The sequence below is a fragment of the Eulemur rufifrons genome, chromosome 18 (genome assembly GCF_041146395.1).
Source record: "Eulemur rufifrons isolate Redbay chromosome 18, OSU_ERuf_1, whole genome shotgun sequence".
NCBI classification, from domain to species: Eukaryota; Metazoa; Chordata; class Mammalia; order Primates; family Lemuridae; genus Eulemur; species Eulemur rufifrons.
The window spans coordinates 39,638,228-39,662,898 of record NC_091000.1 but is presented as its reverse complement, the minus strand read 5'-3'; the positions used below and the strand labels follow the sequence as shown (position 1 = coordinate 39,662,898).

The 24,671-nt window shown below is 37.5% G+C and overlaps 1 protein-coding gene across 1 annotated transcript in view; it reads right to left on the bottom strand.

The window, feature by feature from the left end:
* The window catches only part of GUCY1A1 (guanylate cyclase 1 soluble subunit alpha 1), a 54,408-nt gene extending 33,631 nt beyond the window's left edge, over positions 1 to 20,777 (bottom strand). Inside the window, exons 1-2 of the mRNA XM_069493097.1 lie at positions 20,666 to 20,777; positions 20,207 to 20,280 (exon numbers count right to left, since the gene is read on the bottom strand). The gene's annotated coding sequence lies outside the window, so the exon portion shown is untranslated. The remainder of the gene's footprint in view (positions 1 to 20,206; positions 20,281 to 20,665) is intronic.
* Between the last annotated feature and the right edge of the window lie 3,894 nt (positions 20,778 to 24,671).

Below are 24,671 nucleotides of genomic sequence, written 5' to 3'. Positions count from 1 at the left end.
TAGTATGTTACTGAAACCTCCTTGTTAAATTCAATGATGCCTAAAGGTCAAAACTCAAGAATCTTTTGGCTTTTGCTTGAATTCTCCATTCATTTGCATTTTCTTGTTCATAATCCTGATCTCCTAGATTCTTTGCTATCGCCAGATTGCCTTCTGCTTCTTCATGCATTCACTTGCTCATTTTTCATTCTATTTGGCAAATATTTATATAAGAGATATCCTGCTATGTGCAGGGCATTCTTATAGACACAGGGACAGAGCTCCTGCTCTCGTGGAGCTTACAGTCCAGAAAGAAAACTGCTTCTGACATAGTTTTGAGTGTGGCACGTGGTACAAAAAGGTGAGGAGGCACATAGTACTTTAGGAGTGCATATCAGGGGTCTGAACCTAGTCCCATAAGAAGCATTTGAGCTGAGTCAGGTTAAGAGAGTTCCAGAAAGAACAATATGCTTGGAAGCCAAGACAGACCTCGTCATGTTCTAGGAACTGAAATAATTCCAGTGGAGCCAGGGGACGTGGTCAGGGAGAACAAGGTGATGCTGGTGAGAGATAAAACAGGTAGAGCAGGATTTTGCAGAGTTCTGTAAATCATGCCAAACAGATAATATTCTATTCTAAGGGCAATCAACTACATGGCTAAGAAGCAAGAGAATGAATAAATTAGGCTACGTTTTTAAAAGATTATTTGGAATGTAGAATGAAAAATGGATCAAAGTTGGGCAGATGGCAGATTTAGGTTGGGCAAAAATGGTGACCTGGGAATAAAATAAGTGGATCAAAAGCAGAAGTATTTCAGAGAGAGAATCCACAGGCCTTAGCTACTGCATTGCGCATAGAGCTCAAAGAGAGGGAGGACACATTCCTCTGACTTTACTTCTCAATAACCACAGTCAGGAAAAAACTCTAGGGACCATGGAAAGCAATCAAAATCGGCCCTAATACATTTCCTATGACTTTGGTTATTTAATTGTAATTAAGCCCAGAGTTTGAGTTCCCGATGTTATGTAATACCTTGTGGGAGTCGGGGTACTCCAACTCTCCTGTTAAAATCTCCTCTTGGAAAGCAATTTCTCTTTCTTGTTCAAAACTCCAGACACCGGAAAGCTGATTCCAATTTATATTTCTGAGAAGAGCACGCACCTTCCCAACCGACTGCATCTACATGCAAGTGTTAGCCGGCTCAAGATATTTTAAAGAAGAATGGAGGATGTTTTTCTCAAGTTTTTGTCACTAAAGAGCCCATACTGGCAATTCTCACAAAACAAAGAGATCAGCTCTAAAGGCAATGGCAACTTCATTTCCAATAATCAAATATACCAGGAGTCCCACCCTTGCCTGATGGCAACTGCTTTGATAAAGCTATAGTACTGGACACAAACTATGCTTAATAAGCTATATTAAATTATTTATTAAAAATAAGATGAGTGTAATCCACAATCTTTTAAAATTAGATCTATAAGGCAATTCTGTGACATCTTTGAAGTAATAGCAAAATTCAGTATACTCTGTAGTAGCAAAATTTGAGTACATGTAAATAAACCTGTTTAAATTAAAAATCATTACCACTTAGGGTGTATCATGTAGGCCACGAGGAAATCAGATTTTGTCCTGAATTATATAAAACAATTTCTTGCAGCTGTTTCTATGATTCTCATTATAGTTACATTACTAAATAGTTCCTTATAGAGGCTTAGTCATTTAAAAATATACTTGCTGAAAGTATACTAATTATTATAAAATGAGTTAAGATGGAAATGTAAGTCCCCTTTCCTCTGGAGAAATCCATTTTGTTTCTATCTACTTTCAAATTAAGTGCTGTGTATTTCTGTAATGTGAATAGGCTCAGACACACCTGTCAAAAGGGGAATGATGTCAGGATAAGGTGGCAGTCATGCTGGAACTCCTCCACCCCCCATTCTTCCACTTAGCGTAATCTGACTGTACACTCAGTCTTGGAAGCACTCATTGAGCAGTTTTCCTTTATTTTTCCCTGGTCTCTGTGTCCACAACTCAGCAGGCTCAGAACTTTCTTATAGTCCTTTCCTATCGGCTACTTTTGCTTTTTTCCCCTCAAGTCAAGGCCTGTAATTACTGTAATGCAGTATTCATTAGAATTCAACCTACCTTTTATCTAAGCCATGCATTTTTTTTTTTTAGGATTATTATTGCTTTTGTTAGTGCTCATAAGTGTTGAGTGGTTTCACCCCAACACATTTTCTTCCCATAAGTCCTTTTAATTTTAGTGCACAGTTTTGAAACATATGTGGTTTTCTAGGAACACATCGATAGCGTTATATCAGAAATGTCTTTGCTCTCATCAGTGGTTGATTTAAATGTACAAGTAAGGTTAAAAGCTGACTTAACTAGCTGGAAGACACATTCCATAAAATCACATTCTCTAAGACTGCACAGATTTGCTTATGATTTAGGTAAAATAATCTGGTGAAACTTTTTAGATAAAAACAAATCCTTTATTTACTAAACAATTGGACTGATTGATAGATTTCTTTTAAGGGACATAATAAAACTAATGATTATATGACATCATAACTCCTCCGTTTTCTCTTCTTTTAAATTTCAGTAAGGCAGGAGAGCCTGGAAGTACACCCTCTACATTCTTGATGTCATATACATACAGACAGACATACACACACACATATACTTGTATACATACACTTATTTTTCCCCTTATGTAATGGTGAGTTTTAAGTGAGAAATATAGCGGGGCGTGTGTGTGTCTGTGTGTCTGTGTGTTTCATGCTGATGATTAGCATAGAAGGACTTCATGATTTGAAAGCATGTGTTCACATAAATGTAGGTGCCATGCCCAGTCGTGCCCTGAGGCAGTGGAGTTAGTATAGCAGTTAAGAGCTTAGGCTATAGAACCACGTGGTCTGTGTTCTCTTCCATTTCCTAGCTCTGTGACATTAGCCAAGTTCTTAACTGAACTTCACCTCAATTTTCTTCATCTGGAAAATAAGAGTACTAATAGCAACTATTTCATAAATGTGTTGTGAAATCAAACAAAGCAATAAATATAAAGCACTTAGAAAGGCACTGGCACCCAATATTTGATGAATATACGTTGACCATCACAATTTATACTTAGTAGCAGGGTGACATTATACAAGCTTTTTAACTTCATGAGCTTCTGTTATCTCACCCACAAAATGGTAAAGTCGTAATGAAATGGGTTGATTTAAGGATGGAGATAATATATGTAAAATGCCTGACCTTGCCTGGCTCTCATACATCCATAATTTAAAAATATAAATAAAAAAATAAAAAGAAAAAGAGCCCAGTCTTGCATTCAAGTCTTAAGTTATTTGCTTTATCAAAGATATGATGCCTGTTCTTCTAGATCTCTAGGCAAGTTCTTACAATTGAGAGGAAATTATCAGTGTCTGCTTGATGACTTTAGAGCAACCCTTATAATCAGAGATTTGAGTACACACAATCAAATGTAAATGCTCATCACATACTACAAGAGGATCATGCCAGCAGCAGTTACTAAATAAATGATTGTTAAACTTAGTCTATCTTTTCAGAAAGATCCAGTAATGTTTTACACCTATGAAACCTTTTATTCTTCACTTATAAAAATCTATTAAAGGGAACTCTGGGGATAGCAAATGTCCAGTACCCTACTAATATAGAAAATAATCTCCACTTGAAGAATATTAATGAATACCAAAAAAGTTATATCTAAGTTGTTGCCGTGGATACAGAGAGAAAGGAACGCTTATACACTGTTGGTGAGACTGAAAATTTGTACAACTTCTGTGGAAATCAGTATGGCAATTCCTCAAAGAACTAAAAGTTGACCTACCATTTGATCCAGCAATCCCTGTACTGGGTATTTAGCCAAAGGAAAAGAAATAATTATATCAAAAAGACACCTGCATTTGAATGTTTATTGCAGCACAATTCACAATTGCTAAGATGTGGAATCAACCCAAAAGCCCATCAATTCATGAGTGGGTTAACAAAATGTGGTGTATGTATACCGTGGAATACTACCCAGCCATGAAGAAGGATGACTTAATGCCTTTTGTAACAATTTGGATAGAACTGGAAACCATTATCCTAAGTGAGATATCTAAAGAATGGAAAATCAGACACCATATGTGCTCACTATTAAACAGCAACTAAGTGATGAGCACACATGTACATAAAGGGACGTAAAACTTAACAGAAATCAACCAGGGGGAAGGAGGATGGAGGGGATGGGCAAAAACCTACCTAACAGTTACAATGAGCACTATCTGGGTGATGGACACACTTATAACTCTGACTCAAGCACTATGAAAGTAACTCATATAACCAAAAACATTTGTACCCCTGATATATTTTGAAATAAAAAAGTTATGCTTTAAAAAAAGTTATATCTAAGTCAATAGTTAGAGTTCCTTATATTGAATTACAAATTAATAGAGTTTACAACACATCACAGAGCAGAAAGATTCTATTTTGCATTTTATCTTATCTAATTCTATTAAATAATAAATTGTATGTCAAATTCCTTTAATAAAATATTTAGAATATAAAAATAGAGAAACTATGCTGAATTTCAAACCTCTTTTCTACTCATTAAATCAAAACTGTTATATAAATCAAGCAGTCTTATGCCACTGTAGTATATACTCTTTTCTATAAATCTACATTATTCCCAATGTGAAAATTTTAAAAACAAACCATATCATAACAACCACGCTTAAATAAAAATTCTGTGGTATCTGATTTTCTTTTCCTAGAACGCTATATTGAGAAATGATTAGTGTATGTTATATAAAGAATGTTGTCTCCAAACACTGCTTTTATAAACTAACTGTTCTCAACATCGACCTCTTTTGTCTACTTACTTTCTCAGTGTTTATTTATTTTGTAGAAATGTTTGGGCAGTGGGCAGGGAGAGGCGAGACACTAATTGGCATTTTTTTTTAGGATATTTGCAGAACCTAGGTAAGTCACCACCCAGATTCCAATTAAAATAGAAATATAGGGCCCCTGACAAAAGAAAAGCGGCTACTGGGATTGACAGTCACATCTGTGGAGCACTTCAATTAATATCTTGAACAATGGGGAGATATCAAGGCTATCTTATTTCTGATAGAAAGGAAGAAGTGACTTTATGAGCTCATTACTCACCCAGTGGTAGAGGAAAGTCAAATTGTTTGGCTCTAACTTGTCATATACTTGGAGAAAAGATTCTGGAATAAGAGATGCTAGTGATTCTCCCAGTTCTTCTAATCCAGCCCTTGGCACCTTTCCCAAGCTCCTTGAGAGAAAGGACCATAAACTAATGCAGCCAGAAAACTTAAGACTTTTACACACTGCTAGAGATAGAACCTTACCCAACTTCATCAAGAACAAATTAATCAAGAAGTGCAGGCCTGGCCACAGAACAGCGAAGAAAGAGAAAGGAGAACCAGAACAAATGTACTAACGGCGGAGGCTCAGGCAGCAGACGAGGGGCCGACGCTGGAGCAGGCTGGAAGGCTGAGACAAAGCTAAACTGCCACTGTGGAGGACACAGACACTCAGGAGCCTGGAAAGCAGGGTTGGCAAACTACGGTCTGTGGGCCAAACTCTATCCCGTTGCCTGTTTTTATCCAGCCCATGATCTAAGAACGGCCTTTACATCATTAAATGGTAACTAAAAATCAAAACAAAAATATTTCATGATACATGAACATTATGTAAGATTTAAATTTTTGTCCCCATAAATACAGTTTTACGGGAACACAGCCACACTCATTCATTTATGTGTTGTCTGTGACTGCTGCGTTCCTGCTACAACAGAGCAGTTGAGTAACTGCGACAGAAACCACATGGCCAGCAGAGCCTTAAACATCTACTATCTTGTCCTTTGTAAAAGCAGTTGATTGATTTCTGCTTTAAAAGGATGCTCAGGACATCAGATGCATTATCTCATTTAATCTTTGCAACATTCTTATGGGGTAGGGTATATGGGTGTGTGTGTGTGTGTGTGTGTGTGTGTGTGTGTGTTTTAGTATTTTTTTACACAAGAATAATCTAAAACATAGATTAGGTAACTTGCCCTGGGTCATAGCTAGTGAGTGGCAGAAACAGGAAATGAACCCAGCTCACACTCTGGAGTGGCCTTGAGAAACAAAGGGCTTTTTACACAGCATTGTGATTGTGACTCAAGTTCCCCTATCAATACACAGGATCTGGGAAAACAAAGACTAAATTTTATCTGCTAACTTAGAGTACAGTAGAAAATGGAAGGTCAGATTTTTGGACATGTCAGTTAAGAGGATGAAGCCGAGATATTCCCAAAATGCAGGTGCAAGAGATCCTCTCAGGCTCCCAGTGAATTCTAAAGGGACTCCCTTTGCAAACCTTCATTTTGAGCCTCTTTTGTATTATGACTCAGATAAGAATCAAAAGGCAACTAGAAAGACTGTAGGTGTCTCTGCCACATTTAAAGGATCATTATGGCAAAGTAGAAGAAGAAATTCTGTCCAAGTATGTTTACTGGAGAATTTTTCTTTTATGATTGGTGGGGATGGGGGAAGGAGGAAGAAGGCTAATATTTAATAAAAGGGCTAGATTAGAATCCTGAAGACCAGGGGAAGATGTTTCTCTGTAGGTGGGCTGGGGGCATGGCTACTGAGTAATTAGGAACCAACAGGATGTCCAGGTGTTCTCAAGTTTTCAGATCAGCAGCAAAGCTCTTTCTGATTCTTAAGACATGAAATGCCTTTTTTCACCAATACTGGGACACTTAGGCTGGAACTAGGCTAGCAAAAGACAGGCAACAAATTCCAACACAAATTCAATTCATTCTGAATTTTTATGTAATGATTAGTTTAGAAGAAATCATTAACAGAAATGGATTTTGGCTTCTGGACATGTACTTTGCAGGTATATATTTGGAGACCCACAAATTCCATGTTGAGAAAGACTGAGTCCTTTCTCATTAAATCCAAAACCACAATCATATTCTTTTAATGCCTTCTGCCCTCTAATTGATTCAAAATAGGCAAAGTTAAAAGAAACCTTCCTGTTCGCAGTAAATCCCAAACAAGTTTTACTCTTCATTTCAGCATCTTACATAAAAGTCAACATAAAGACACAGTCATTTTCAGAACATAAATTTGGAACTGGACGACATGTTAGAGATTACTTACTGCAATCTCTTTCAATTGCAGGTGACAGAAGAGGAGTCCAGATTTTAGTGACTTGGCCCAAACCCCAAGCTCATGAAGTGTATAGGTGAGACAGGAACTGAGGCAGTTTGGCCACAACCCCAGAGCTCAGCCCAGTGGATCCTGATCAACTCTTCAACTGAAATGCAGAGAATTCCCCCTCTTTTTGTGGACCCTCAACCACTGCAAGGATCACTCTAAGAAATATTTGTCACTTAGTTCTTTTAATGAAAGTTAAATACTCAGCCATCTTTTGAGTGTTACATAAATACTTCACATTAGTCCCATTAGAAGGTAACATTTCACCTACACTTCACACTAATATTAATACACACTATAGAATTGCTTCGGCTATCTGCATTTTCTAAATTATTTCCCCAGACTCTTTTTCATAATTTTCTCATCACCTTTTGCACTTTCTTAAGATGCTATCTTTAGTCCCTTTTCAATTCTCTAAACACATTTTCTAAATAACCTTCCTCATCCTGTCTTTGTCACTTAATGGAAAGTTAGGTATTTTCCAGCTTAATCAAACCAGCCAACGCAGATCACAGTTTATCCAACTTTGGACCTCCAGCAACTTAATTTCTACTGAAATTAAAAGAACTACTGGCTCCAAGTCTCCTGGTATGAACACAGAAGAGGAAGGGGTATAGATAGGGAGCCTAAACTGTTATTATCAAATTTATTGTCTTTTCCTTGAATCCTTAGTATGTGAAGACATAAACATACATGTGTAAATAATACACAATATGATGAGAAAAACTTTTTCAAAAATTTTTCTATATATTCTTCTTTTCTATTATTAGCTGTATAGTGTTCTACATTTTTTGGAAGGGCCAAATCTGGCTAGATATAGAAGTTTATGAATTTCTAAGGTCTGAGCTTGTCAAAGAAATCAACAATGTCCTGTGATTCCTTATTCTCCTTTTAACCTCACCGTGAAATCAGCTAAATGAAAAACCATCCACACTTCCTATAGTTCGTTGCCTTATCAGAAGCACTTAGCACAGTATCATGCATCATTGGGCATTCAATTAATATTAATCTAATGTTAATAAAATATATTAATATTGGGCTATTAACTATAAGCAATATATAGTGTGAGACAAAGGCAAAAATAACCTCATAAAAACACAAGTAAAAGGAAGCTAAATCAGAGCCTCTAAAATGTCTTGCTATTTGGGAACATGTTTTAAAATGAATTGTTAATAAATTTATTTATAATTATTATTCAATCAAAATTTTCAGAGCTTCAGAAAAGAATAAAACTGTTCCTCCCTGTAATTTTCTTCAAAGTGTGCTATCGGTGGGATATCTATACATACATATATACACATAAATATATTCCATATATACATACAAATGTATACACACACACTAAATTTTCTTAAATGGCTATGATAAAAAATGGAGAATTTAGAGATAGAGACTTTTAAACAGTGGCAGCAAAAAGATGATCAGGGAAGCCTTCTGGGAATATGGCAAATTTGAGCTTATTTTTTCAAATGACTAGAGTTTGAAAACTTAAGACATTGGCAAGGGGCAGCCATAGAGAGAGAACAGCACAAGTGAATGCAAGGAATGCAGGAAATTGTGGGAAAGTGGCAGGAAAGGATGGGTACTAGAGATATGATAAAATTAAAATTGGCATTATGTTGCAACTCACTAGATCTGAGGAACAGGATGACGCTGAAGTTTTGTCTGGAATGATATGGTGCCATTAATAGAAAGAAGTAACAGAAGTAGAGCACTAGGCCTGAGAAAAAAGGATATTGAATTTTGTTTTGTAAACATGGATCTTGAACTGTTAGCAGGGCATCTAGTTAGAGGTGCATTTGTAAACTGGAGTCTTTACTGCAGGAATGCATTACAAATTAGAGATGAATTTGTGTTCCTCCATATAGAAGAAGCCATTCAAGTCAGGAGTTTTATTCAAAATGTTCAAGATCAAGGGCTACATGTAGGGAAAGAAGATGGCCAATTAGAACTGTGGAGACTACTCATGTTTAAGGATTGGAGAAGGATGGTTATGACTAAGACAGAGAAGCAGAAATTAGAAAAGTATGATGAGAATGAATAAAAAATAGGATAACTGTTTCAAAAAAGTGAATGTTTAAAGTCTGAACAAGGTCAGGAGGGCTGATAAAATATCATTTGATTTTTAAGATACAAAGATACTTATGATTTTTAATACAGAAATTCAATAAGAATAGCTTCATGGAAGTGGAAAGAGATAAGGATGTATGGTGTGGAAATACTATGCTGTAATTGAGTATAGATTACATTGACCAATGGATTGAGAAATAGCAAGTTTGAAAGAGAATTTTGAGGATAGGAAATCTCTTTTTCCTTATTTACCTATATTAGTAGCTTTCTGTAACAAAGTTAGCTCAAACAAAGTCAAAGTACACGGTTTTTTACTTCTGGTTTAGTTGTAGAAAATCACAAGAGACTCCCATTCTGAACCTAATAATGAGAAAAAGCTAGACAAGCTAAGCAATCATAATTTAAAAAAAAAATCCATCACAAAGCATCTATGGAAACTATAGTTAAAGTCACAATTAATTATCAGGGACTGAATGCTTTCCCACCACTATGAAGAAGAAAGTAAGGATGCCTGTTCTCATGACTTCTAATCAACATTGTACTGAAGGTAGGTCCTAGCCATTGCAATAAGTTTAGTAAAAGAAACAAAAGGCAAAAAGATTGCAGGGGTGTGTGTGTGTGTGTGTGTGTGTGTGTGTATCCAGTTGAGCCTTGCACAACATGGGTTTGAAATGTGTGGGTCCACTTATAAGTGGATTTTCTTCCCCTTCTGCCACGTCATGAGACAGCAACACCAGCCCCTTCTCTTACTCCTCATCCTCCCCAGCTTACTCAATGTGGAGACAAGGAGGATGAAGACCTTTATAATGATCCACTTCCACTTAATGAATAGTAAATATATTTTCTCTTCCTTATGACATTCTTACTAACATTTTCTTTTCTCTAGCTTATGTTATTATAAGAATACAGTATGTATAGCACATACAACACACAAAATATGTGATAATTGATTATTTATGTTAGTGATAAGGCTTCTTGCCAACAGTAGGCTACTGGTAGTTAAGTTTTAGGGGTATTTTATGTGGATTTTTGAGTTCATGAGGGGTCAGTGTCCCTAACCCCCATGTTGTTCAAGGGTCAACTATATAGAGAGACACAGAATAACCAAATCAACATTGAAAAAGAAACAAAACACTGAAGGACTTATGTACCTGATTTAAAACTGGGTATGTTCCAAGGATGAACATCAGTATGCTCATCCTTGATGAAGTGGTGGAATTCGACAGAATCTCCCACACGGGAGACACTAGTTAAATGTTTATCAAATGTTTAACCACAGCAAGTGGCTAGCATAACAGATTAGAACACTGACGAGCTCCACCTACATGCCACTTCCTTTCTGCTGGCCTTCATCAAGCACAGCACACTGCCAAATGCTGGAGGCAAGGTATGAGAGGTGAGAGTTCCTTTTTGTGGTGTGTGGGCTTTCCTCAAGTGCAAGACAATGGCTTGCTGAAGACTATGAACCAAGCAAAAGAGCTGAGAAAAAGAGCTCTGAGGTATTCAAAGCCTCCAACAAGTAGAAGGCTGTGCTGCTAGAAGCTGTGGCAAGAAAATAGGACAAAGAAAAGTCTTTCAATGCACAGAATGCTAGGAGAGCAAAGGGAAATCCCCAGAGACCCACTGTGGTAGTGAGATATACAAATATGTCAGATGTATCAGATCTCAAACCGTTAAAAAGAAAGCCCTAATTCTGCCCACAAAACATTTGAAACCAGTGGTGAACTGGTTCAAAGTAGGGCTGCAACAAAGCTCAGATCCAGGTTAACTACTGGACTCAGCCCTTCTAACTTGCTGCCTGATGTATATATACACATACAGCCTGATATATAACACACAAAGAAGGAGAAAACAAAAAAAAAATACCCAGGGTCAAGAGAAGAAACAGTTAATAGAAACAGACCAAGAAATTGCCCAGATATTGCTGTTATCAGAGAGTCAATTGCAGCAGAAGAAATATTTGAATAGGTAATGGCTAGGGATTTTCTGTATTTGATGACAACATCAAGTCACAAATCCAAGAAGGTTAGTAAAGCCCACACATGATAAATGCAAAGAAAACCACACCTAAACAAATCGTAATCTAACTTCTGAAATTCAAAGATAAAAAAGTTTTTGCATACTTTAAATTTTTCAAACTTTAAAAACAGCCACAGGAAAAAAGCAAGGACCATAATGAAGATAGGAAAAATGATAAGATTAATTCTAATCACAGCAATTTAATGTGTGAAGAAAAACAAAACAAAATCTGTCTACCTTAAATTCTACATCCAACAAAAGATACTTCAAGAGTGAATATGAAATACAAACAAATTTCTTAAACATTTCAATTGTGTTAGCATTAGACAAGGCAAAATTAAAGAATTATTTTTATTTTAATTTGACTAAATTTCTATTAAAATTTTCTCAAATATATTAATTTTTTTCTATATCATTTGATTTATTTGGAAGTGCACACATCCTTGAAACCTAACTCTGAAAGTTATATGCTATAGAGTCTGATTAAACCATGGTATAAACAAACGCTATTGTTCACATGCAAAACTTGCAAATACTCTGATATTGTGTGCTTTTTTCACTTTCATTCCCTCACAGGTCACAGTGCAGTTTTCCAGAGGCTACATGACATGTGATGATGTTATCATTCTAATGGAATTTATGTTTGTACAAAATTTTCTAAATTAGTAGACTTAGGCTATAAATTCACATTTTCAGAGATTAATGGAGTTTGTTCTCAGAACTTCCATTTTGTTTTTCCTAGCTATCCTTTTACTTGCTATAATTCCTATAATCTCATTTCTTTATAATAATTCATTATTTTGAAATCCTAAAGTTTTTCTTGAGCTTACATGTAAAGAAAAAAGTAACTACACTTTGCTGTTTTGTTTTGCAGTACTATCAAATTGTTTTAACTTTTCTAAATTTTAAAATTTTCACTTAATTAATTTAGAATTTAATGTTTATTCTAATTTAAAGGAAAATCTACTTATATTTTTCTTATATTTAAGGATAGATTCTTGGCTTAAAGAAAGGACACTAGGAGACTTTCTCAACGCACAGGTGCACTACCTAAACCTTCCATGGTGAGTGCTTGTGGCTTACCAATACTTCCTACCAAGATCAGTGGTGATATTCAGGAAGGTTACCTTTTTATACTGTATAAGAAAGTCTACCACCATTTGGAATATCTGTAAATCTCAATGCACCGATATTTTCCAAATGACCATGATGTTACATGATCTGATGACCAAAATTATATATGCATAAAGGATTGATTCCTAAGCATTCTTCAAGGACCTTTCTTTATCATGATTCTTCCTGATCTTCCCTTAGTATCTTTCATCAACCTATCTGACCATTCATTCAGTCATTCATTCTTATATCTCAAAAGTATTTATTAAGTATGTATTACTGCATTCTAAAGGATGGGGTTTCTGGGATTAGAAACAAAAACAAACAAATAAAAACAAGTCAACTTGAGACCTTTAAGGAGTGTTTTAAGCAAAGGTTAAGGATGAACAGACTAAAAACCACACAAATTCAGTTCAGTGAGATGTCATGACCTTTGGGAGATGATTAGGTCATGAAGGTAGAGACCTCATGAATGAGATTAGTGTCTTTATGAAAGAAACCCCTTTCACCATATGAGGACACAGAGAGAAGCTGGCCTTCACCAGACACCGAATCTGCCAGCGCCTTGACCTTGGACTTCCCAGTCTCCAGAACTATGAGAAGTAAATTTCTGTTGTTTATAAGCCACAAAGTGTACAGTAATTTTTTATAACAGCCTTAATGAACACAAGATAAGTATGCCAAATAATTTCCTCATTAAGTGTAGAAAGGCATATCGAACTTTGAATAGATTTATGAAAGTGTAATTAAAAGCGATGCATACGCTATACACCCCTTCCTCAAAACTGAAAAAAACATAACATGGCTCCACATTACCTAATAAAGCAAAGACTCAGTCTGACATTCTGGATTTATTGTAATCTAACCCCTCTTTATCTTAAAACATCTTAAAAAAAAATCCCAACTGAAGCTCAGACTTGGGGGGATGGTGAGGCACGGGAAATGTATATAGCCTGATCTTTTGTACGCCCTTAATGAGCTGAAAAACAAACAAAAAATAAAAAAATAAAAAAAAAAATCATTGAATTGTGTACCTTAAAAGGGCGAACTTTATGGTATGCACATTATATACCAATAAAACTGTTTAAAAGAAAAGAAAAAATAAATAAAAAAAAATAAATCCCCAATATATCTTCATTTCTCCAAGCAGGCTCATATCATAGCACACATTTTTACTGAGTGCTTATGAGCCATTAAGCACTTCTGTCAGGTGTTTGTGCATAGAATGGGGAACTAAACAGAAATGGTACCTTCTCTTACAGAGTATCAGCCTAATGGGGAAAACAGATGATTCAGCAAGCAATTACAATATAGCATAATAATAGGATAGGGGAAGCATAGGGTGTTGCAGGAAAACATAACCACACACTCAGCTCAGGCTTGGAAGATCAGGAAAGTTCCTGAGAAGTAGGACTTAGTTTGAGATCTAAAGGATGAGTAGCTGTGCACCTTGCAAAGACTGAGCAAGAGGAAAGGGAAAGCTGGAAATGGACAGAGGAGTGGTGGTGTTCTGCACAAACTTTTGAGTATTTCAAACTGGAGGCTTGGGAAGGCAGGGTGTTGCCCTTTCTGCCATACCCTGGGTACACACACACACACACACACACACACCCTGCTCCCTGCAGCAACTCCTTTCCTTTCCTCTGCCTAGAATACACTCCCCCACTATTCTCTATATTTAAATCCTACAGGTCCTGTGAAGTCCAACATCCTGATCTTGTTTTAAAATCTCAGCTAAGTCCTAGATCTTCTCTGGAAAGTCTTATTCAATATTTCCTTCCTGCAGAAGAACTCTCTCCCTTCTCCCACGTTCTTTAGAACTTCTTAAAACTGTTCCACAAATATTAAGCTCATTGTTAAGTGCTGCCATGTATAATTCTGACACTATTTCTTGGTTTTGTTCTCTCCACGCTCAGACTTTAAATGCCTTCATGTCAGAGACTGTGTCATAAACTTTGCTTGTATCTCCCTTGGTGACAAGTATAATCCATAATAAACTTTATTGAGAGAAGTACAAAACAGTGGCTGAATCTCTAAGAAGACTGGCATAAAATATAAAACATAAAATAAGCTGATGCTTTCAAAAATTACAAAATCAAAAAAATGTCCTTTTTATTCTTGCTATGATTGCCAGACAAAGTGGTCATGATGGCATTTTTATTAGAAATAGCAAGAAAATACACTGGCTTCTGGCAAATGAAGAAATTCAAATGATAATACATGATCAGACAGGCAGAACTACTCTATTCTTGTTTTGCTTCATCTCTGTTCCTCAAGAAAATAATATGCATACTGATAAAAGTAGGGCAAAAATGAAAATAATACATTTAAGGCCAAAGACAGAGGATGAAATTAAATACTCAAAATGAGTTTAAATCCATTAAGTTGGAGAAATTATGCTATATAATACTTAAAGTATTTGAGAATAAAATAAGGGAATTGTTAAAATCATCTTTAAAAATATGATGATGAAGAGACGGGTTGACCGAGAATAAGGAATCCAGCCATTGCTTCAATTTTCAAAATAAAGAAGGTGAATTCCACCAACTCTAGCCTAGAGAGCTTGACATTAATTCCAGGCACTCTTCCAAAGAGATGCTTAAGAAGTTGGTATGTGAGCACTCAAAATGTGAAGTGTTATCTACAAGCCAATGAGAGGTCACAGGAACACATCATTATAAACTAACTTGTGTGTTATTTCCTTTTGTTTTTAATAGGGTTACTAATATCTACTCTGCAGAAAGTGGAAATACAGGTCATCAAGGAATTTGATGAAGTCTGTCACAGTATACTCTTAGGCCACACAAGGAATGTAAACTCCAAAGAAAGAAAGTTATTTGACTGTATAACTGGTTGAACAGCCTTATAAAAAGGACTGATTTATGGACTAATGTAAAGCAGTAGTCTAACTTAGGGAATGTGTCTAGGATCATGCCAAATGTAGTTCCAGTGCAGCAATTTAGATGGTCACCTGGATGAAGACATTAATTATATCCTAATCAATTCCCCTAAGTTGGGGAAAATGGCTAACCTGTATTATGCAATCAAAATCCAAAAAGACCTTGACCTTCTGGAACAATAAGCTAACTAAAGGTAAAGATTAAACTAAATTGCAGTAAGTAGTTTTAAAAGTCCCAAGTCAAGTGGCCAAACATAAAATTGGGGAGAAGAAGCATATTTGCAGAAGAACATGCAGAAGAAATACATAATTAAACAATGTGGTATAAGTGCAAACAAAAAGAGGTAGATTAGATCTTAGGTTGATTTACTGCATGGTATCCAGAGGAGATAACCCAATAAAACTGATGATATTAGGACAGCGCTCTGTGTTGGGCTCTGGGGACCACAATTTAAGAAAAACAGGTATGCAAGAAGAAAATCCCTGGTGATAATGAGACTCTCACCACATACCGAATATGCATGGGTTGAAGGAACTGAGAATTATCCTTGAAACTGCAAGAGTCGTTGTAGGTAAAAGCATTTTGTATAATTCCTTATGAGGTTAAAATAAGGATATGACTATTATTGAGACAAATAGTATAGTTCGATATAAGAAAAGAGTTCTTACACTCAGAAATGGTCAAATAAAGAAATGCCTACTATATGCAAGGTGAGTATTGACAAATAATTTGCCAAAATTGACCTTAATATTCTCTGTGAGCTAGGAAACATGATCATCCACTAATAATGAACAGTGGGGATAATCTGAGTGGATTAGAAAACTGGAAAAAATTCAGAATATGTATTATGGAGAATTTGGTACGGAATTAACCAAGAAAGAATAAAATAACGTCATAATACCATTAGGCATCCCCCAAGCTGAAGTTGGAGTGAACCAATTTGTAGTTGACCACAAGATACAGTTATATCACTTTGTCCAGCTAAATCCACAGCAAGGAAGGTGAAGTAGCCGTTAAAAGTGAAGACAAAATTGGACAAGCAGGTTATGATAGGTCTAGTGGCAAGAGATTGGAGCAGAGGTGAAATTGCTGGTGAAAGAAATAACAGTTTACAAGTGGTGAAACTATGTAAGAAACTATATAAGAAAAGAGCACAGAAGGGTCTCTATATAACTAACACTATAGCTCTGTGTGGGGTCATCATAAATCAAATAACCTATTGCATCAAGGTACAAAAAAGCCTTAATTCAAGAATAACAAAAACAAACATTAAGCTCACTAGACACCTACTATGTGCCAAGTACTGTGAATTCAACAACAGAAATCCTGAGGGAGATTTGGGTTTGGTAGGGGAGGCAGACATTTAAACAGGTACTTTCACGATGTAATGTGGCATAGCAAAAGCAGATATGCCAATAGGTTGTACCTAGAAAAAAATTTCAGGATTAAGCAGTGGGTCTGCCCCATTTCCTTTTTCCAGGGCGTTCACTCCCAAAGCCATTGTCCAGTGTTGATTTCCTTAATTCTTACTATGGGGAGATGGAGGAGTTGGTACGTGACTTAACTAATTTGAGTTGGCTTCAATTTTATAAAAGGGAAGTTCTGCTTTAATAAAAGATTATTAATAGCCAGAAAGCATGCCAGGTAAGAGAAGTTAGTAACTATAAGCAGTGAGGCACATTTTTGTGACAAGAGAGACCATACCTCAAAGTCTCTCAAGTGTTATAATGTAGTCATTCTCTCCGAAAGCAAAGCTAGCCCTAAAGCCCTTCATGCTTCCCAAATAATTCTGTTGATACTCTGTAACCCCCCTAAAATATAGGAAGACGAAGCCTGTTGGTCTGAATCCAAGGGAGAAGAAAAAATATAAAATAGGTAAGACCTTTCAAAATGTTCTGAAAGAAAATAAAAGAAGCAGATATGATTCAGGAGAGCCAATAAATTACTAGCTATTTATTATTACTAGTAATTTATTACAACTAGTTATGGCCAACTAAATTGGTTCAACAAAAGAACTAAAAATTTCCAAAAGCTCTTCTTTTATCACAATGAAAGGGACACACCCAAAGAAACCATTACAGAATAAATCCAGATGGTCTAGAGATAAAGATCATTATAATTATTAATACTTTAGAAAGAAAAATATTTCTTTTTACAAATGTGCAGAAAAGTAATAAATACAAATGTTTAAGAAAACTTACCTGGGTAAATATTTCTCATTAACTTGTATAAACATCAGTACCATAACATTGACTATACCAGCAATGAAAGAAAAGCCAAGTGACTTCTTAGAGAATCTGACATATACAAAGTTGTTCTAAATAATCACTTTCTTCAAATCTTTTTCTAATCATTAACATACTTTTTGACTTGTTTTATCAAAATACTGTCTTCCTTTCCATTTCCCCTTACTTATGGACATTCATTATTACAGCTAATTTGATAATTATTTCTGAAAAAGGATTAAGTTTTTTGGGGGGAGTACATATCATGTTATTTTAAACTAACCTGTAAAAAAATAAATATTCTCTTCACCCCACACTCATTAATTGTTAGCAAATGTAAATATAGGATTTAATTTCCCTTGTATGATGTCTGAAAAATCTAAAGTTATACAATATCTTAATGTGTCAATAAAAGTGATATTAGCTAAAAATTTAAATTTTTTAAATTTTGTTTGAAAAATGTCTATGACAAAATTCTTAAAATTTAGACACAATAATATTTTATTGATGATTCATAATAAATATAATTTAATTTTAATGCTATCATTTAAGTTTAATGAAATATAATATTAACTAAAACAGCTTATCAAAATGCTTATAAGTACTAAGTGTTGTGAAGTTTTCCACATTTCTTTTACCTTTGATTTTGCCGTATATAAATAAAATAACTTTTTATTTTCTTCTTCATTCTCTGAAAGACAGAAGACTATCTTAAACATGTTGTTTTATATTTGAACACCTATAAACAGGGCCTGTAAGGGGCTATCAATATTTTGTACACTATGAAACACCATACGAAGCATAAGTACTTTACATTTCGGTTAGATTTCAAAGACAAAAAAAAATTTAAAATTTTCTGTCATGTACTAGAAAGAGATCTTACAGAACATGAAGAAATAGTAGGTACTCAGCTATTCATTATAAATTTTTACTAAATAAACTTCACAGACCTGTTTCCTGAACTGACGCATTTGAAAACATACAAATGGTCTATTTTATATGAAATGTTTATTGCAACACTATTTAATTATTCTAGAGTTTTTCCCTACTAGTCTGTATCTGCAGGCTTTATTTAGTGAGTCTGTCGTTTTGACAAGAAAAAGTGCGGCTTATGTGTTTCAATTCCTTGGTTCTTATTTTTCTATTAGGTCACAGAGCCCTTTGGATATCTGAGGGTGCTACTATCTCGATAAAAATGCAGCAACTCAAATGTCTGAGTACAATTTTACAGCCCTCATGATCCCCTGAAGTAGGTCCACAAAATTGTTTCATGACTGAACAAAGCATAGACTATCCATACAACCTCCACTGAAGGCTTAATAAAGCTTAGATGACTTTTAGACAAATAAAGTTTTGCTTTGGAATTCTAGACATCTTTATTGTTGTTATACTGTTGCTATCATAACAAGTGTTGATTTTTACCATTCAAAATACAGTACCTGAATTTATCACTGCTGAAGAAAAACATATAGCTATTTTAGGAAAAGCAAACGATTACTTCTACACTATGAACCAAGATATAAAAATCTGTATCTATCATCAAGTACTTCAATGTTTACCTATATGCAACAGGAAAGTTAGCATGTTCCTACGACGATCAGTGCTGGTAAGTAGGTAGATATTTAATGAAATCACCATTGGAGAACTTAATTTCTGATGTGTTATAAGTGAAGTTGAAATGAAAAAAAAAAAAGCGTCCTATTTAAAACCCAGCGGGGTTTCAATATATTGGAAATCAAGGTGTCTTCAACCAGTCACCTAAGTGAGACATACAATCTTCTGGTTTATTTCAGAAGATGTAAACTGTTTATAAAGTACAAAATGAAGGAATAAGCATGTGAAAACCGGTGAGTAAAAGAAAGACTCATGAAATCCATAATCTGAATCACATGACCAAATTGCAACGCAGCCCCTCACACAAATGTCACTCTAGGGCAGCTCAGCCGACTGGCTAGCAGCTGCCCACGCAGAGGCACAGAGACCGTGGTGACCCCCTGGTCACTGTTTTGCAAAGAGCCTCAGTCATAATGAAAACAGAAATGAGACTGCTGAGCAGTAATACACACTGGCACACACACCACGCACACACTTCGCGGAGCCCCTGAGCAGCCCGCTGGAAGTTTGCATTCTCTAGGCAATCCGGCGACCACAGCGTTTGCTCCGCAGGAAGACGTGTCGCTTACCCGCGCAGCAGCCTCCTGATGAAGTTGTTGTAAAGCCGGGGCGCGGCCTCAAGCCCGGCTGCCTTTAAGGTCCGGGCATCCCTTGGGTGCTCCGGCTCGCCCGCCAGTGCGCGGGAGGCCGCGGCGCTGCGCGGGGCTGGAGGGCTCCGAGGCCCCGGCGCCCCGGTCGTGGGAGAGCAGCGCCCCGGCGCGCCCCGCGCCTTCTCACGGCCCGGCCCGGCGAGCAAAGCCACCCGCGCGGCGCGGCGCGGCCCGGCGCCCACCCGCGTCAGCGCTCCTCCCCCAGGCCCTGAGCCGGTCCCCGGGCGTCGTCTGCTTTGCTCTCTCGCTCCTCCCCAGCGTGGGAACCCGGCGCCGGCTTCCCAGGGCTGGGCAGCTGGGAGCGCACGGAAGGCTTCCCTGGAAGGGAAGGAGGACGAGTCCAGGCCGGGGTCCCGGGAGGGGGGCCGCCTCTCTGGAGAGCCCCCACAGCGCCCACTTACTTGGTGGCTTCCCACACCTCGGGGCAGAGTTTCTGGATCTCCTGCAGCTCCAGGGCGCGCCTCGCAGATCCGCACTGCGAACGGAGAAAGAGAGAGGGCGTCAGGGGCGGGAGGCGGTGGGGAGAGGCGACCCTGCAGTGGCACCTGTCGGTCCCCGCGCTAGTGCACCCACGGCACACGCGGCCGCGGCGCTGACACTTGGGCTGGCTTCGGTCTACCTGCTCAACAGGCTGGGCGGGACGCGACGTGCCTCGCAAACCCGATTGCCAGCGCTGCTCTCAGACAATCAGTTCTCGCCTTTGTCTCTCCCAGTGTCTCTCGGTATCTCTCTCTTTGGTCACCCCCAAAGGATGCCTTGCAGTTCCTTTCCCTACAGCATTCGACTTTTCAGACCTCTCCCCGCCTCTTCACCTTCTCTGCACTGAAAGACTGAAAAAGAAAGTAGCTGCCAAAACGCACCATGGTGAGGTCAAGGCAGGGCCCGAGCCCCCCTGCTGCTCGCGGCACTCCCTCCCCACAGGTGTCCTTCTCCCCGGGCCGCTCTCCCGGCCGAGGCTGCTCTAGCGTGGGGAAAGTGTAGGCAAACTCTGCATTGAAATCTGCTGGTGGAAAACTGCCTCTGTGCTGAGTCCCACCCACTACGCTCAGACTAGGGCAGGGGAACAGAGCCCTGCTTTCCGCAGCCACCCAATCGCCATCCTAGAAATTACTATGCGGAGACAGAGACCGAGAGGAAGGGGACAAAGAAGAAGAAAGGAAAAAGAGGGTGGGGACTGTAGCAAAATTTTATCCGCTTAAAAATAAAAACAAAAACGCATCTTCTCCACTCTGCACTGATCTGGAAAAAATTGTATTTTTCCATAGTCAAAAACTCCAACATTTCTGCTGGGAAGTTGACATCTGCACGGATGGTTTTCTTGTCCTGATTTTCATGTTTGAAGCTAATCTCTTTGCAGATACACTTCTATGGTTGCAGAGATTTTCTTTTAAGTAAGGTCCGGCTTCTGTTTGGTTCAGTACATTTAGCTCTATTTGTTATAAATGTGTGTGTTCTGGTGTTAACGTTTTTAGTTGCCTTTCTGACTTTAAAAAAAATCCTGTCATGTTTTCCATTGTTCATTCACAATGAATCATGATCTTTATGTGATCCCTCTTCAAACCCAGGAACTTTGAGACAAATTGTTCATGGTTATATCCTCTTAAAAATGCTTACCAAACCCATCATCTCATCTGGTCCCATTTAGTCTCATAGCATTTGCAAACTTTCCCCCAGCCTTGCCTACTACTGTGCTTGCCTCATAGCAAACATTAATCAGAATCAGAAAAAAAAATGCATTGAAATAGTCAGGAGAGTCAGTAAATAAATACAGTAGCCACAGAAATTTTTGTTTTAGCATCAGGCACAAGTTCAGAGCTGTCAGGTTTCAGTGTTTTGCTTTTTCTGCCATCTCAGAAGCTTCTCTTCTTCTACTTCTAATCCATGATACCATCTTATATCTGTGGGGCATTTGTATTCAGAGTACTTAGAACTTAAGATCTAGAAAGAAAAATTTTAAAAAATACACAGTAACTCCCAAGTAAAAGGGGGGAGGGATTCGTATTTTTTTTAAAGTAAATTAAATGATATGACTGTTCAGAGTAAAAAGAGATACCTTTTGACAGGGAAAATACTTCATAAAGGAACAGCATTTTAGTTAGGTCTTAAAGGATTGGTCATGTTTGGAAAAAAGATGAAATAGAGGAAAGTTTGTTTTGCTTTGTTTTGTTTCTGACAGAGGAAAACTTGTGAGCAAGCACATAGAGGTGAGAAGGCATGGCACAGGTATTCGAGAAACAAGGAGTGGTACCATCTGCTACAAAAGAACAGTACATAAAGAAAAGTATAGGAAGATATGATGGAAACACAGATTGGGGCCAGATGCCCCAGTTTGCCTGTCCTCTACTTGTCACGAGTTGTAGCCTTTTATAAAGACTTTTTTTGCTGTTGTTGCCTTCCCCTACTGACTTTACTATTCTCAATATTCCTTTCCTTCTGGAACATGACTTGTTTAACCCATTCATTTCTGCCTTTACCACCCTCAAAGTTCATAGCACACCAAATTCCTTGATATATACTATGTTTAACCCTAGTAATTTCTGCCAGGAGATACTTAGTTTTATCAAGGGTAAACTCTCAACTGGAGAGTGTCTTACCTCCTTCCCCTTCTCCCATCCTTTGTATCAGGCCATGGGGTAGATGGAGGAAGCAACCACTCTAAGTATAAGGTGGGCTGGAACTACCAAAAGATGATTACAAGAGACATTCTTTAATCTGGATGTTTGATGTGCCCTACAAAAGTCCTAAGTGTTCCTTGATGCTAGGGAAGTCTAATTGTTGCAGCCTAATTGCCTAGCAATGAACATGGTTCATAACAGGGATTCAGTAAAAAGACTGAATAGATAAATGAATATCTGAACATTTCGTCGTCTTCCAGGTTCATTCTTCTATCTTACAGTTGACTTGTAGGTTAAAACTTACTTGCCTCCATTTTATTAAGAATAGGATAGTTATCATGACAATTTAATAAAAATGTTAACAAAGACACTTATTTAGTGGAAAGCAATCCTCCCTAGCCTTGTTGGCTCGCTCTGGCAGAAAAGCTCAAGGTATTTGTGTTTCTCCTCAAGATCCTTTGCTTTTCTTGTACTCACAATTGACAGTAGTACAGAAGCATTCCACTGTACATTATTTTCATACTTGAAAATGAAGTGACAATGGCAACCAGAGATATATGATCTAAATCCTTAGTACTCAGGGTGTGGTCTGTGTATTAGCAGTATCTGTATAACTTCCAATCTTGTTAGAAATAAAGAATCGCATGCCCCACCCCAAACCAACTGAATCAGAATATTCATTTAACAAATCCTCAGGTGATTCTCAAGTTTATGAAAGTTTGTAAAGCACTGTTCTAAAATCAACTCATTAAGTATGCTGAGCCCCCAAACAGTTTTTCTGAATCTTTCTAAATCCAGGAATTTTTAGAACCAGAAGCTTTATTTTTCTGGGTTACTATTGCCATGTCAGTTCAAATAAAGTAACAGGACTAATGAGTTCACCTCTTCTGACTTCATGGACCTTAAAAAATTCATAAACCAAAAGGAATAGAGAGAGAGAGAGAAAAAAAAAACAGCAAGAGTGTAAAAATGAGAGAAGCATTGTGTGTGTGTGTGTGTGTGTGTGTGTGCAATGTCAGAGGAAGAACTTCTGTTTATTTTAGCAAACAATCAAACCACTAATTGTACTATTGACCAAATAGCCTGCCAAACATAAGAAAAACAAGATAAACTTCTACCTCTTCATTACTTGATTTCCTCCTCTTCTTCTTAGTATCATTTATTTTCTATTTGTTTTAACACACCTCGTTAGATAAATTTTACACTGGTAACTTATGATAATTAGAACCATGGTTGTACTCCAAGTTGTCTCTTTAGGAACGTGAAGTTTTATTTAAGAACAACAGATGGTATGATGTTGGAGTCCATAAATTTCTAGTCCTGATATAGGCATTCATGAAGTAGTCTGAATTTGAAAAGACTCTGATGGTGACAGAAATGAAATAGAGGGGTAGGCAGAGTATGGGCCCTCCCAAGGATAGCCACATGCTAATCCTCAGAACCCGTGAATATTCTTTATTACACGGTAAGGGGGGGATTAAGGATGCAGATGGAATTAGGGTTGCTAATCTGTTAATCTTGAGATGGAGAGATTATTTCAGATTATCTGGGTGACCCCAATGTGGTCATAAGTGTCCTTATAAAAGAAAGAAAGAGGCAAGGAGTCAGTGTCAGGGTCAGAGTCAAGAGTGATGCAATGTGAGAAAGACTTGACCAGCAATTGTTGGCTTTGAAGATGGAAAGGGCTTTAGCCAAGGAATGTGTGCAGTCTCCAGAAACTAGATAAGGCTAGAAAATTATTCTCCCCTAGGCTCTCCAGAGAAAAAGGCAGCCCTGCCGTCACTTTGGTTTGGGAAGAGCTCCAGCGAGATTCATTTTAAACTTCTGACTTCCACAAATGTAAGATACTAAATTTGTGTTGCTCTAAGCATTAAGGTTGGGTTAAGTTGTCACAGCAGCAATAAGAAACTATAGAGATTTTGATACTGAGAAGTGAGCACTACTATGCAAATGCCTGAACATGTGAAAGAGCCTTTGGGGTTGGGCAATGATAGAGGCTGGAAGTATTTTGTGGAGCCAGCATTTAAAAAGCCTAGATTTCCTTGAGCACGCTGTTAATAAAAATATAGTTGTTAACTCTGCTAGTGAGACCTCAGAAGGAAATAAGGAGCATGGTAGAGAAAGCCTATAGCATCTTTGGGAATATATAAATCATCATGAACAGACTGCTGGTACAAATATGGACTTTAAAAGTACTATTGGCTACGACTTAGATGGAAATGAGGAAAGTGTTATTGGAAAGTGGTGGAAA